Source organism: Danio rerio, chromosome 12 (genome assembly GCF_049306965.1).
Source record: "Danio rerio strain Tuebingen ecotype United States chromosome 12, GRCz12tu, whole genome shotgun sequence".
Lineage (NCBI taxonomy): Eukaryota > Metazoa > Chordata > Actinopteri > Cypriniformes > Danionidae > Danio > Danio rerio.
This window is the reverse complement of record NC_133187.1, coordinates 10564922-10577211: the sequence shown is the minus strand read 5'-3', so window position 1 is coordinate 10577211 and position 12290 is coordinate 10564922. Positions and strand designations below refer to the sequence as shown.

Sequence of the window (12290 nt, the reverse complement as noted above, 5' to 3'; positions counted from 1 at the left end):
GATCGGGAGTTTTCCCTGTGGTCAGTATGCAATTTTTTTTTCATGAACGATTCCTTCACTTAGCCGACAATAATACAAGTTTCTGGCAGCGCAGCATGTCGTTGTTGTATTTCTTTTGCATTGTTTGCTGATTTTATTCAACAAAACTAGCATAAGCAGAGTATTTAGTGCAAGTTGGTGCTACTTTCACTTTCTGCCTTATGGTGAATGCAGTAAGTGACTGTATTATCATCAATAAGTTCATAACATACAAAAAACTAAACCTTACCTATAAAATGTTCTGCCTTTGTGCTTTGTTTTCCTTGTTTGCTCGTTACTAAACCCGTAGACAGCACTAAAGTCCAGCATCTTTACTTTGTAACACTGTCTTTACTTGTGCAGTTGAATGACACTTGTCCTGGGAGCACTGTACAAAAAATAGCGGCGCCATTGACGCATGCTCGGGGTCCCTATGCAATATCTAGTGTATATATCCATGGGTCATTCTAAGCTCTTTGGAGCAGCTGACTGTAGTATTTGGTAACCTAGTAACCAACAGTAAACAAGGCAAGCATAATGTAGTCACGTAGGTATAAAGTTGGCTGCTTCAGAGTTTATTCAACAAATGTGTTTCTATCCTCCATTATTCACATTTAACATTTTTATTTTTTTTTCCCAAAACAACCTCAAGCAAACTTAAAAAAAATAGGGTATTTTTATTCAAAATGCTGTTCGCATCATTCCTTTCTCACTGAAAAAAATATTCAAAGATGATTCCTTGGATTTACTACATTTTTTTACGTTAAGTGGTTGTAAACAATTTATTTTTGTTGAATTTAAACAAACAAATTAAGTTGAACATTATTAAACTTAATTTGTTTGTTTAAATTCAACACAAATAAATTGTTTGCAACAGTTCTGCATGCAACACTTTTTTCAGTGACATCAAAAGGCTCTTTAACACAGAATGATGGAAACCTATGTAAAAAAATGTAGTTAAGTTACACTGAAGTGTGACCAATAGTAAACACAAATGCTAATCACAGACCAAATATTGTTTGTGAATGCATTTCATTGGGATCATTCCCTAAGTGTGAGTAACAATAATAAACATGTTCTGAAATGCTGCACTGATTTTACTCCGGTGCTACTGATTGTATCTGTTTCAACAAAACTGCACAAGTTCCAGCAGCTTGGCCTTCTGTCAGGATGACTGCAAACAGGTTCTTTGACATGCGTCAGTGCTTGTGACCGTTCACACATTTCTTAAAACGTGGTAATCAATGGAGCTCATAATTACGTGCAAATTCACCATGGCCATATCTCAAGGTTTATCCATTAAAGTCATGCTGAACTTTTGGGGGTTGTTGAACTTTACCTGAGTTGGAATGCACCTGTGGGGGTGTGTTTGTGTTTTTATGTGTATGAGGAGGAGGTTATCCCATGCCAGGGGGTAATGTGAGGGACAGGTAGAAACGAAGGGAATGTTAATTTGTGTTTCCCAACCTCCTCCTCTTCTCACTCGTCTCTGTCACTTCTCCAGCTGACTCAAAAAAACGCCTGGAGGGAATTATCTAATCTCTTTTTCTTTCACTCTTTATCTCTGTCTTTCTTCTAACTCTTTGAAAAGTCACCTGTGTCAAACGGTGTTACTTTGACAGCCCTGTACAGTGCACACTCAGCCAATCGCCTCTTGGCTTTCATGGTACACCCTCAGAAATCAACCATCTCCACAGCTGCTTCAGTACGTGCATGGCGCTTAACCCTTCATGTTTTGTTATGGGATAAACAACAATTTAACATAGTGAGAACATATGATACGTTAGGTATTCCTAAATTTAGTGCAAACAAAACAAACCATTCACCTTAATCACTGAAAAAGATTCAAGCAAATTAAGTTAAAGAGCCCATATTATACATGAAATAGGGTCATATCTTGGTTGTAAGGGTCTCCAACAACAGTTTAATATGCATGCAAGGTCAAAAAACACTTTCGTGGTCTTATAATCTGCATTTATTTTTACCTAATTATTCCAGCGACTCCCGTATGAATCGTCCAGTGATTCATTTGTTCCCAAACCCCTCCTTAGCGCGAAGCTAATCTGCGCTGATTGGACCGATGACAGTCTGTTGCGATTGGTTGACTGCCTTCAGTCAGAGAGTGAAATGCACACAAACACACATATTGCCCTCGTCCTTGCGCACGCGCACACACACACAAACACACACACACCTCTGGATGACAACGCTCCCGCTTCTGCCCGCACCCGCCAGTTTTTAGCCTGAACCCGACCGCTCCCGCTTATATTAAGAATTTGTTGTCCCGGTGCCCGACTCGACCCGTTTTCTGCCCGCCGCGCCCGATCCCGCTAAAGAGCGGGGCAGAACATAACCGAAAATCACCCAGCTAAACAGTCCAGACAGCAAAGCTGTCTGTATAAACACACACACAGCACCAAGAAGACACACAGGCAAAGCTCTCTCTCTCTCTCTCATTCGCATAGCAATATCCGCGATATTGCTAGACAGCCCGCTCCCATCCCAAATTAAACCCGTTACCTACCGCTCCCGTGATTTATTTGGAAATTTATTCCAGCGCCGCAGAAATCTGGTCGGGTCCCGCGGCGGGAATGCAGACCTCTACGGCACGGAGCTCCGTAAACAAAGCAGCACGCGTCGCGTTTTTAACGTGGCTTTGCATGCGATAAGAGAATATAGCCAGTTAACCTGATACAGTACACGCGGTTACAAGTAACAAATCACAACTAAATACATTTGCAAGCTAGAGTCAACGAGGCAACAACTTTAATCGCACGTACTTACACTTGAGAAATGGAGGAAGAAACCCATCCTGACGTCCATCAGTAAGTTACTCTTTACTGATTCTTCCTTTAACAAACGCAGATGAAGTATTCTTTGTAGCATGTAGTTTCCAGTAGTTTCCAACTGCTTGGTTATAATGCTGAGGTTTCATCTTTGGGTAGAGGCTCGATAATATCCATCTGCAGTGTGACTTCAATCGACCGGCATGTTTGTGTGCGTGTGTTTGTGGGTGTGTGTGTGTGTCTGCGTTTCTGCGTCAGAGGGTGGGGCCTCAGGTTTGAAATCTCCCGGGTTTGCGTGTGCACGTGAATAACTTGGTTTCGTTCGTACGTCATGGCGAAACACCTAATGAATCGGTATCAAGGCGACTCGTTTGAAGCACTATGAGTCGACTCTTTTATAGATGAATCAACCGTTTTAAACACTGTACTCTTACAGATTTAAGCCTTAGCTGGATACTTCACTTCACTTAGAGCTGTGTTACACACTACATGGAGGGGAATTTTCAAAAACCCATAATATGGGCTCTTTAATAAGTCACATTAAAGTTGTCATAAAATGAATGAACTAAAGGCAAAATTAGTGATGATGCAATACTAAACTAAACTGGTGGAATACATAGGTTTAGCATTCAGTCATTTATTCATTTTCTTCTCAGTTTAGTCCCCTTATTAATCAGAGGTCGCCACAGCGGAATGAACTGCCAACTTATCCAGCATATGTTTTACGCAGCAAATGTCCTTCCAGCCGCAACCCAACACTGGGAAACACCCATACACTCTCGCATTCACACATATACACTATGGCCAAGGTAGCTTATTCAAATCACCTATACCACATGTCTTTGGACTGTGGGGGAAACACAGTCCAAAAGGAAATCCACGTGAATGCGGGGAGAACATGCAAACTCCACACAGAAATGCCAACTGACCCAGTCTGGACTCGAATCAGAGATATTTTTGCTGTGAGGCAACAGTGCTAACCACTGAGCCACCGTGTCACCCGATTGAAGTACATTCATTCATTCATTTTCTTTTCGGCTTAGTCCCTTTATTAATCTGGGGTCGCCACAGCAGAATGAACCGCCAACTTATCCAGCATATGTTTTACCCAGCTGGGAAACATCCATACACACTCATTCACAAGCATACACCACGGTCAATTTAGCTTACCTAATTCATGCTGCATGTCTTTGTGGGAGAAACTGGAGCACCTGGAGGAAACTTATGTAAATGCTGGGAGAACATGCAAACTCCACACAGAAATGCCAACTGACCCAACCTGGACTCAAATCAGCAACCTTTTTGATGTGAGGCAACAGTGCTAGCCACTGAGCATCCGTGTCACCTGCTTGAAGTTGTTATTCTTTATATATTTTAACAGGAACAAATAAAAGTCTATTATCTTTCAACATGTGAATGTTTAGACAGTCAAGGCCTAAAAATATGCATATGATGCAAGAAAAAATATGTGAAAAATATGGTGAAAGATGCATCTTTCACCACACATTTAACCTTGGTTATTCTTTTTCATACAGTTCATGTTCTCAGCAATACCTGATTACTGTCGGTGATAAGGGATATGAAAATGCAATTGTACTTCACTAATGTACTTCACTAATGCCAGTCTTACTTTGGAAATGAAAGACCGTTATCACTCTCAGCGCTATTAGGCATGTCATATCTTGAAATTGTTTTTTTCCCAATGCTCTAAGGCTTCTGCCTCAATAACAAAATTGATCCAGCGCCACCAGTGTGTATTTCAGACCTTCAATAGGTGGCTTAAGGGTAAAATCAATTTATCAGGCAAATCAGGAAGTCTTTTCCAGCAGCACTTTTCTTTTCCTTTGGGTCAAATTTGAAAAATTGTATGTTCAGTAGCCAAATTCACAAAACATCTTAAGGCTAAAAGTAAACCATAACTTGCAGATTTAGGCCCTGTTTACACTAATATTTTTTAGTTTTAAAACACATAAGTTTTGCTATGGTTACGCCATTCATCTACACTACGCTGGAGTTTTCGAGCGCCGAAAACAGAGCATTTTAAAAATACTGAAGAGGTCGTTTTCATTTTAAAACGCTGCTGCTCCATGTCAATGTGGATGGGGGAAAACTGGGACATTTGAAAACGAAGGCGGGGCTGCAGACATTCACCTATGTGATTGGGGCTTTTTCTTCAGTATTAAGTAGCCTACACACAGTTCAGTATTGCATCCTCTCCTTGTTAGTTCAGACTTCGCAAGTTTGATATGGAAAACAAACTCCCGAAGACACTTCGGGTAAGTCTTCAAAGGGAACAGTGTACTTTATAACCTCATTCACATCACCCTGGCTACGTTGTTTCACTTTCTCAACAATAAAATGAAAAATGAATGATATGAGAAATTTCCTATTTTTATTTTGATATTAGCAACTTAACAGACACTAAAAATGTTGAGGCGTTGTGTAGCTGCATATTTATAAGGGCGTCATCTACACTGTATGCATATTTATAACAAAACGAAGCATATAACATCACTGCGTCCTTTCATTTTAATTAAAAAATACAAAACATACCCCTTTCTTATGCTGAATATCAGTTTTAATAATCAATAATGGCCATTCTAAAAGTATATTGTACAATAAGTTTATACAATATAGGACATAAAGGCAAGCAATCAGTCAAATGTGCAGAATTAGTGTACGTGGTTACATTAATTTATTACCCTAATTGATCTATGCGCTCAACCAAAACACATTACCTGAGAACAAGTAATGGATTCAAAAGACCAAAGTTGGGAAATATGTCATTAGATGTAGACTACAAGTTAAATATCACGTTGAACAAAAATAGTGAGATTAGATCCAGCTGTAGATCCTTGATGAACAGTCCGATGCGCACAGCTCTTATATGGGGTTGATGTGCTCAAAGCACGCTGCAGTGCATGCCAGAGTGTGTGTGTGTGGTCACGTGATGTGCATTTACAGCAGTGTAATATGGACAGAGAGTTGTTCAGAAACCCTGGGTGAAACGCTAGTGTGGACATGGATCATTTTCATTCTAAAATGCTGTTTTAAAACTAAAACGTACTAGTGTAAACGGGGCCTTAGGAGAAAATCTTAAAAATAACGGGTGTGCCCATTATTAATAAATTAATAAAATTAATAAATAAACGGTATTTCACTAAGTATTTAATAGTACTAAATCTGGCTCATGAATCTGTCAAATATCAAAGGAACACTCCACTTTTTTGGGGGAAGATGGACTCATTTTAGTAGGCTCATCTTAGTAAGAGTTTTTTCCATTTTTCAATCCTTTCAGCCAGTCTCCAGCTCTGATTTTTAGCTTAGCTTAGCATAAAACATTTAATTGGATCAGATTATTAGCACCGAACTCAGAAAATTTAGAAAAAAAAAAGAGTTTTGATAACTTTACTCTTTAAAAATTTTATATCTTTGTGTTAGGGGTATGAACCTTTACTGGTCTCACGGTTTAGTTCGGTTTTATGATTATCATGCGATTTATCCAAAATCTTGGTTCATCACAGTGCATTGACGATGCTTTCCATAAACAATTTGATATTTTACTTCACAGCACAATAATTATTGTCTTAAAATGTATAAATATATTTATATATAGTATTTTATTTATTATATTAACTTTGTACTTTAATACAAGTAATAAACAAATGTAGATATTTTCCAGCTTGCATTTTGAGCATTGTTGAGTGAGTTCTTTAACGCCTATGATTGATCAAGCTCTAAAGAGAAAAGGCTGTGATTGGCTCGGTCAGCTTGGCTCTGGCGATGTTGACATGGACACTAATGTTACAATGCTGTGGCGACCAGCTGATCCATTATAGATGGCGACACGCAGGGCCGGATTAACCAATGGGCCTTATGGGCACAGGCCCAGGGGCCCGTGCGCACCAGGGGCCCCTGCGAGGGGGGAGAAAAAAAGACAATTTCGGAGTGTCTTTTTAGGCTAATTGCAAATAGCGCATCTAGCTATTCAGGGTTTACGCCCATCGATGCCTGATTGATAGAGACAAGATGAGTAAAAAGCAGTGAATTAATGTAGCCGCAGTGGCACACCTTGTAAGGCACACGGTATCATCTTTTGACGCGATTAATAATAACATCGGTTCGAATCCACCATCAGTTGAACTCGTGCTACTTTTTTTTCTCCCCATTACATATCAGATTGGAAATATATTTATTTTTAACAGGAAAGAAACATTTTTTAAAAATAATGCAAATGTGATATAAAGTCACAAGTGTCTCGTGGGTATTTTAATAATGTTTAGCCTTATTATAGGCGCCTGCCGCGCCTCCCTCTCTCCAAAAACTCTATTGCTCAGACAACTGTATTTCCTCTGAGCAAAAAAATCGCGATCACACATTAATATTATTATTATATTTAAATTGCCTTTCTTTCTTTAACTAAACAGAATGCTGTAATTGGTCAAGCGCGGAAACGTCAGTTTTATAATAACCCGCACTAAACTGAGTGGACTGTAGTGTAACGTTATATCTGTCATAGATCAAAAATGAGTGGACAAGTGGATTTAGCAAACGCGAGAGTAAGAGGAGAGGAGGCATCTTTATTGAGGCATTTTCCATACACACCTACTTTAAACAGACCCATGATCAGGAGAATGAGGGTACAGAAGAAGACGTTAACTTTAAATGATGAGTAGCTAGCATTAACCAGGCAGAGGAGGCTAACGGCAGCGCAGCGCGGACTGGATTCATCGTGTGAGAGACAGACAGAAAGGGAGAGAGAGAGAAAGGCCCAGAAGAGGAGAGAGAGGGGAGAGAAGAGGTATAGTGTCTGTGATTTCGGATACTTTTAGGTTTATAATCAAGTCTTCATCACGAGAAGAGTAGAGAAAATACAGGGAGAGGAGGAGAGAGACAGTAAATTAGTGTTTGTAATATGAAAGACTCAGATTCATAGACCTCAGATTCATATAACTGGATTGGAGAAGCATTGTGCGTTATATGCCATGGCAATAATATGCTTTATAAGTTTGTAAAAGCAATACACTAAAATACCCTTAAAAAAAAAAAAAAAAAAAAAAAAAAAAAAAAAAATATATATATATATATATATATATATATATATATATATATATATATATATATATATATATATATATATATATATGTAGTTTTATTAGTATTTTTATTTAATGCTTTGAAAAATAATTTAAATCTTTGCAGACTATAAATCCATATGTACTATATATCATTTATTTAAATATGTGGGCAACAAATTATAGATTCATTTTATTTAAAAATTATTATATTATTCTTATTTTTTAAATTCAACTATAGGGGTGCGGCCAGGTAGGGGGCCTTACAAGATAATGTGCCCAGGGGCCCCTGAGTTCTTAATCCGGGCCTGGCGACACGGTAGAGAAAACTCGCTCAGCAAACACGCTTGTGTCTGGATCCACAAGCAACGTTATCATTGTAACAGCTAAGAGAGGTAATAAAACGTTACCTCACTAAGAAGCCAGCAGGTCAAAGGGGCCACAGGGAGTGAGAGAGAGTTAACAGCTTTTATTTTCTTCTTAGCTAGGTTTTGATGAACTTCCGTGTCAGTGAAAGACTGTCCAGCAAACACACAAGCATTGAATTGTGCAGTTATCTGCTTTTTATGTAGTTGGAGTGTTTTAATTACTCGCGATCTACTCCCTCACCATAGTAGGCTACCGACATATTTGTGATAAATAAAGTCAGTGCGTAATAACTGGTTATGATCTATCACTGAACTAATACCGTATTGTTTGCAATACTATCTGCATCGCGGTGCATCGAAGAAACAATTAATTTTGACACCCCTACTTTTACTAAAGCACACAAAAAATTAAACATGACTATTTTCTAGATTGATATGTCTACTGTACTTTAATTTTGGCATAATAATTAAGAAAATTTGCTGCCATACCATGACTGCAGCAGGGCTGCGTGTGCAACAAATAGGCAGGGCCTGAGTTACATATCGACATGATTAAAGATTCGCTACAGCAGCGATTCATTCAAACCACCCGACTTTTTTTTATAGATGAATCAATAGTTTTAAACACGATGCACTTTCAGATTTAAGCTTTAGCTGGATTTTTTCATTTCACTGTGATACACACTGCATGGAAGGTCATTTCCCATAACCCATAATAGAGGCTCTTAAAGTAAATTTTATTTCAGCTAAAATAACATGCAATGTGTTGAAAACAGCTCTGGTTTTTAATTTTAGAAGAACTTACAGACATCATAAATTATGTTATTTCATTACACTTTGTGAACATAAATAAAAGCCTTCAGACAGAAGACATGAGGTGAAACACAAAACGCCCCTGTTCAGCTGCCCTGTTTAGGCTGTAGCTGTCAATCAGTCAGACAAATGTCCAAATCAAAGGACAGAGGATTGAAACAATGTTTGATGCACTGTAAAGATTTGCTGTATATGATATTACAGGCTTGTAAAATGCATTTATTCCATTTGAAGCTCTCCAATCTTTCTAAATCAATGCTGTTGATAAGCACATTCAGACATCATCAGGACTAAATAATGCAGCAAGCGAGTCTTTCTCCAATGCAATCCGAATAGTATTTGCAGCTTTGAGTCTGAGTGGGAAGTAGTCAGTTTCTGGGATTGCATACCCTCGAGAAAGATCCAACCAAAGCACATACGACATTAGAGTAGGAAAACACAGTGTTTTTTTTACGTCTTTATCTACATCTTCAGGCTTTAAAAAAAAAGTTTCTCTAAGTACAGTATGGTTTCATTGTTTTACTTTTCTTGAATTGTTTAGCTGTAGTATCATATTAGTTCACACATTTTTTTAGTTCATACATTTTAACGTTTGCTTGACTTTACTCTTTTACTTTACATTTTATTTGCTAATGTTTTCATACCATTAGCAGTAATAAATAAAACAGACAGCTCGTACAATGTATACAAGTCACAACTAAAGTCTGTTCTCTTTTATTCTAGAGTGTATTTAGCAGTATTCAATACTTATTTATACCGAATTTGTCAGTCTTCAAAAGTTTCTCACAAAGAATGGCCTTCTCAGCTGCCATATTTGCAAATCTTGCATCATCAGAACAGAGCGTTCTGCTTAGAGCATGTGACCTTTCTCTAATTTAACACCATACTCTGTGATATACAATGCATCTGGAAAGTATTCAAAACGCTTCACTTTTTCCACATTTTTTTGTTACAGCTTGATTCCAAAATGGATAAAATTAATGTATTTCCTCAAAATTCTACACACAATACCCCATAATGACAATGTGATACACTCTGCATGGAAGGTCATTTTCAAAAACCCATAATAGAGGCTCTTAAAGTAAATTTTATTTCAGCTAAAATAACATGCAATGTGTTGAAAACAGCTCTGGTTTTTTATTTTAGAAGAACATACAGACATCATAAATTATGTTATTTCATTACACTTTGTAATGTATACAAGTCACAACTAAAGTCTGTTCTCTTTTATTCTAGAGTGTATTTAGCAGTATTCAATACTTATTTATACCGAATTTGTCAGTCTTCAAAAGTTTCTCACAAAGAATGGCCTTCTCAGCTGCCATATTTGCAAATCTTGCATGTGAGAGCGTGTGTATACTCTGTGATATACAATGCATCTGGAAAGTATTCAAAACGCTTCACTTTTTCCACATTTTTTTGTTACAGCTTGATTCCAAAATGGATACAATTAATGTATTTCCTCAAAATTCTACACACAATACCCCATAATGACAATGTGAAAAAAGGTTTTTTGAAATTGTTGCAAATTTATTAAAAATAAAAAACCTAAAAAGTCACATGTACACAAGTATTCACAGCCTCTGCCGTGAAGCTCCAAATTAAGCTCAGGTACATTCTGTTTCCACTGATCATTCTTAAAATGTTTCAGCAGCTTAATTAGATTTCACCTGTGCTAAATTCAGTTGATTGGACATGATTTGAAAAGGCACACACCTGTCTATATAAGGTCCCGGGATTGAAAGTGCATGTCAAAGCACAAACCAAGCATGGAGACAAAGGAATTGTCTGTAGAACTCCGAGACAATGTCTCAAGGCACAAGGCTGGGGAAGGTTACAGAAAAAATCTGCTGCTCTGAAAGTTCCAATGAGCACAGTGACCTCCATTATTCGTAAGTGGAAGATGTTTGGAACTCTAAGCTTAGTGATCGGGGGAGAAGGACCCTAATCAGTGAGGTGATCAATAATCCGATGGTCATTCTGTCTGAGCTCCAGCATTTTTCTGTGGAGAGAGGAGAACCTTGCAGAAAAACAACCATCTGTGTATGGTAGAGTGGCCAGACGGAAGTCACTCCCTGCCTGGAATTTGCCAAAAGGCATCTGAAGGACTCTCAGACCGTAAGAAACTGAATTCTCTGGTCTGATGAGACTAAAATTGAACTCTTTGGAGTGAATGCCAGGCGTTACGTTTGGAAAAACCAGGCACCACTCATCACCAGGCTAATACCATCTTTACAGTGAAGCATGGTGGTAGCAGCATCATGCTGTGGCGATGTTTTTTCAGCAGCAGGAACTGGAAGACTAGTCAGGATAGATGGACAGATAAATGCAGCAATGTACAGAGACATCCTGAATGAAAACCTGCTTCAGAGTGATCTTGAGCTCAGACTGGGGCGATGGTTCATCTTCCAGTAGGACAATGACCCAAAGCACATCACCAAAATATTAACAACTCAGTGAATGTTCTTGAGTGGCTCGTGTCATATACAGTACTGATACATTTCTTAATAAATAACCTACTATAAATAAAAGCTTTAACCTATGCTATATATATTTGTTTTCACCAGCTTTTTAGACGTAACGTAAATTCCACTTTTAAATACCAGGTCACCTCTCGTCATGAGCCACGAGTGTGTTCAAAATGTTTCAAAGTGCACTACGAAGGGAGCGCAATTGTCAGTATGAAGATCGCAACTGAACTGTACTGAAAGTATGTTGAAAACAAATTACACCTAAGAGTGATGACTTTAATGTTTTTCAATGTTTAAATGTTGGAACGTTCCAAAGGAAAAGGGAATAGGGGGGAAAACTGGGAATAGAACACAACCAGGAACTATGCTTTGTTCTTCAGCTCTAGAGGTGTAGTTGCAAACGTACAAATTTGCCACGCAGTTCTAAATGTTTGTTGGAATGATGGATTTGGGAAACACCAAATCAACAAACCATGTTTGTAACGATAGAACTTGCGACCTTAGTTGGCTAATGATGGTTTTTGGAAACGTACCTCAGGTTTGTAATGTTGACCCAGACAAATTCATGTTAAAAGCTTAACACACTTGAATTTGATGTGCAGTCCAGTAATCAAAATGGTGGAAAAGCGTTAGTGCTTGTGACATCATGTAATACCAACTTTCAGTACAGTTTTACTTTGTATTTCTTTAAGTTGTTGCACATTTTGTCTTCTGTTTTGTGATGTGTATCGAGGTGTATTTTTAAAATAATATGAGGCG

At 38.1% G+C, this 12290-nt stretch overlaps 1 protein-coding gene across 5 annotated transcripts in view; it reads left to right on the top strand.

The window, feature by feature from the left end:
* Positions 1-12290, top strand: part of ngfrb (nerve growth factor receptor b) — a 115121-nt gene that overhangs the window by 35481 nt on the left and 67350 nt on the right.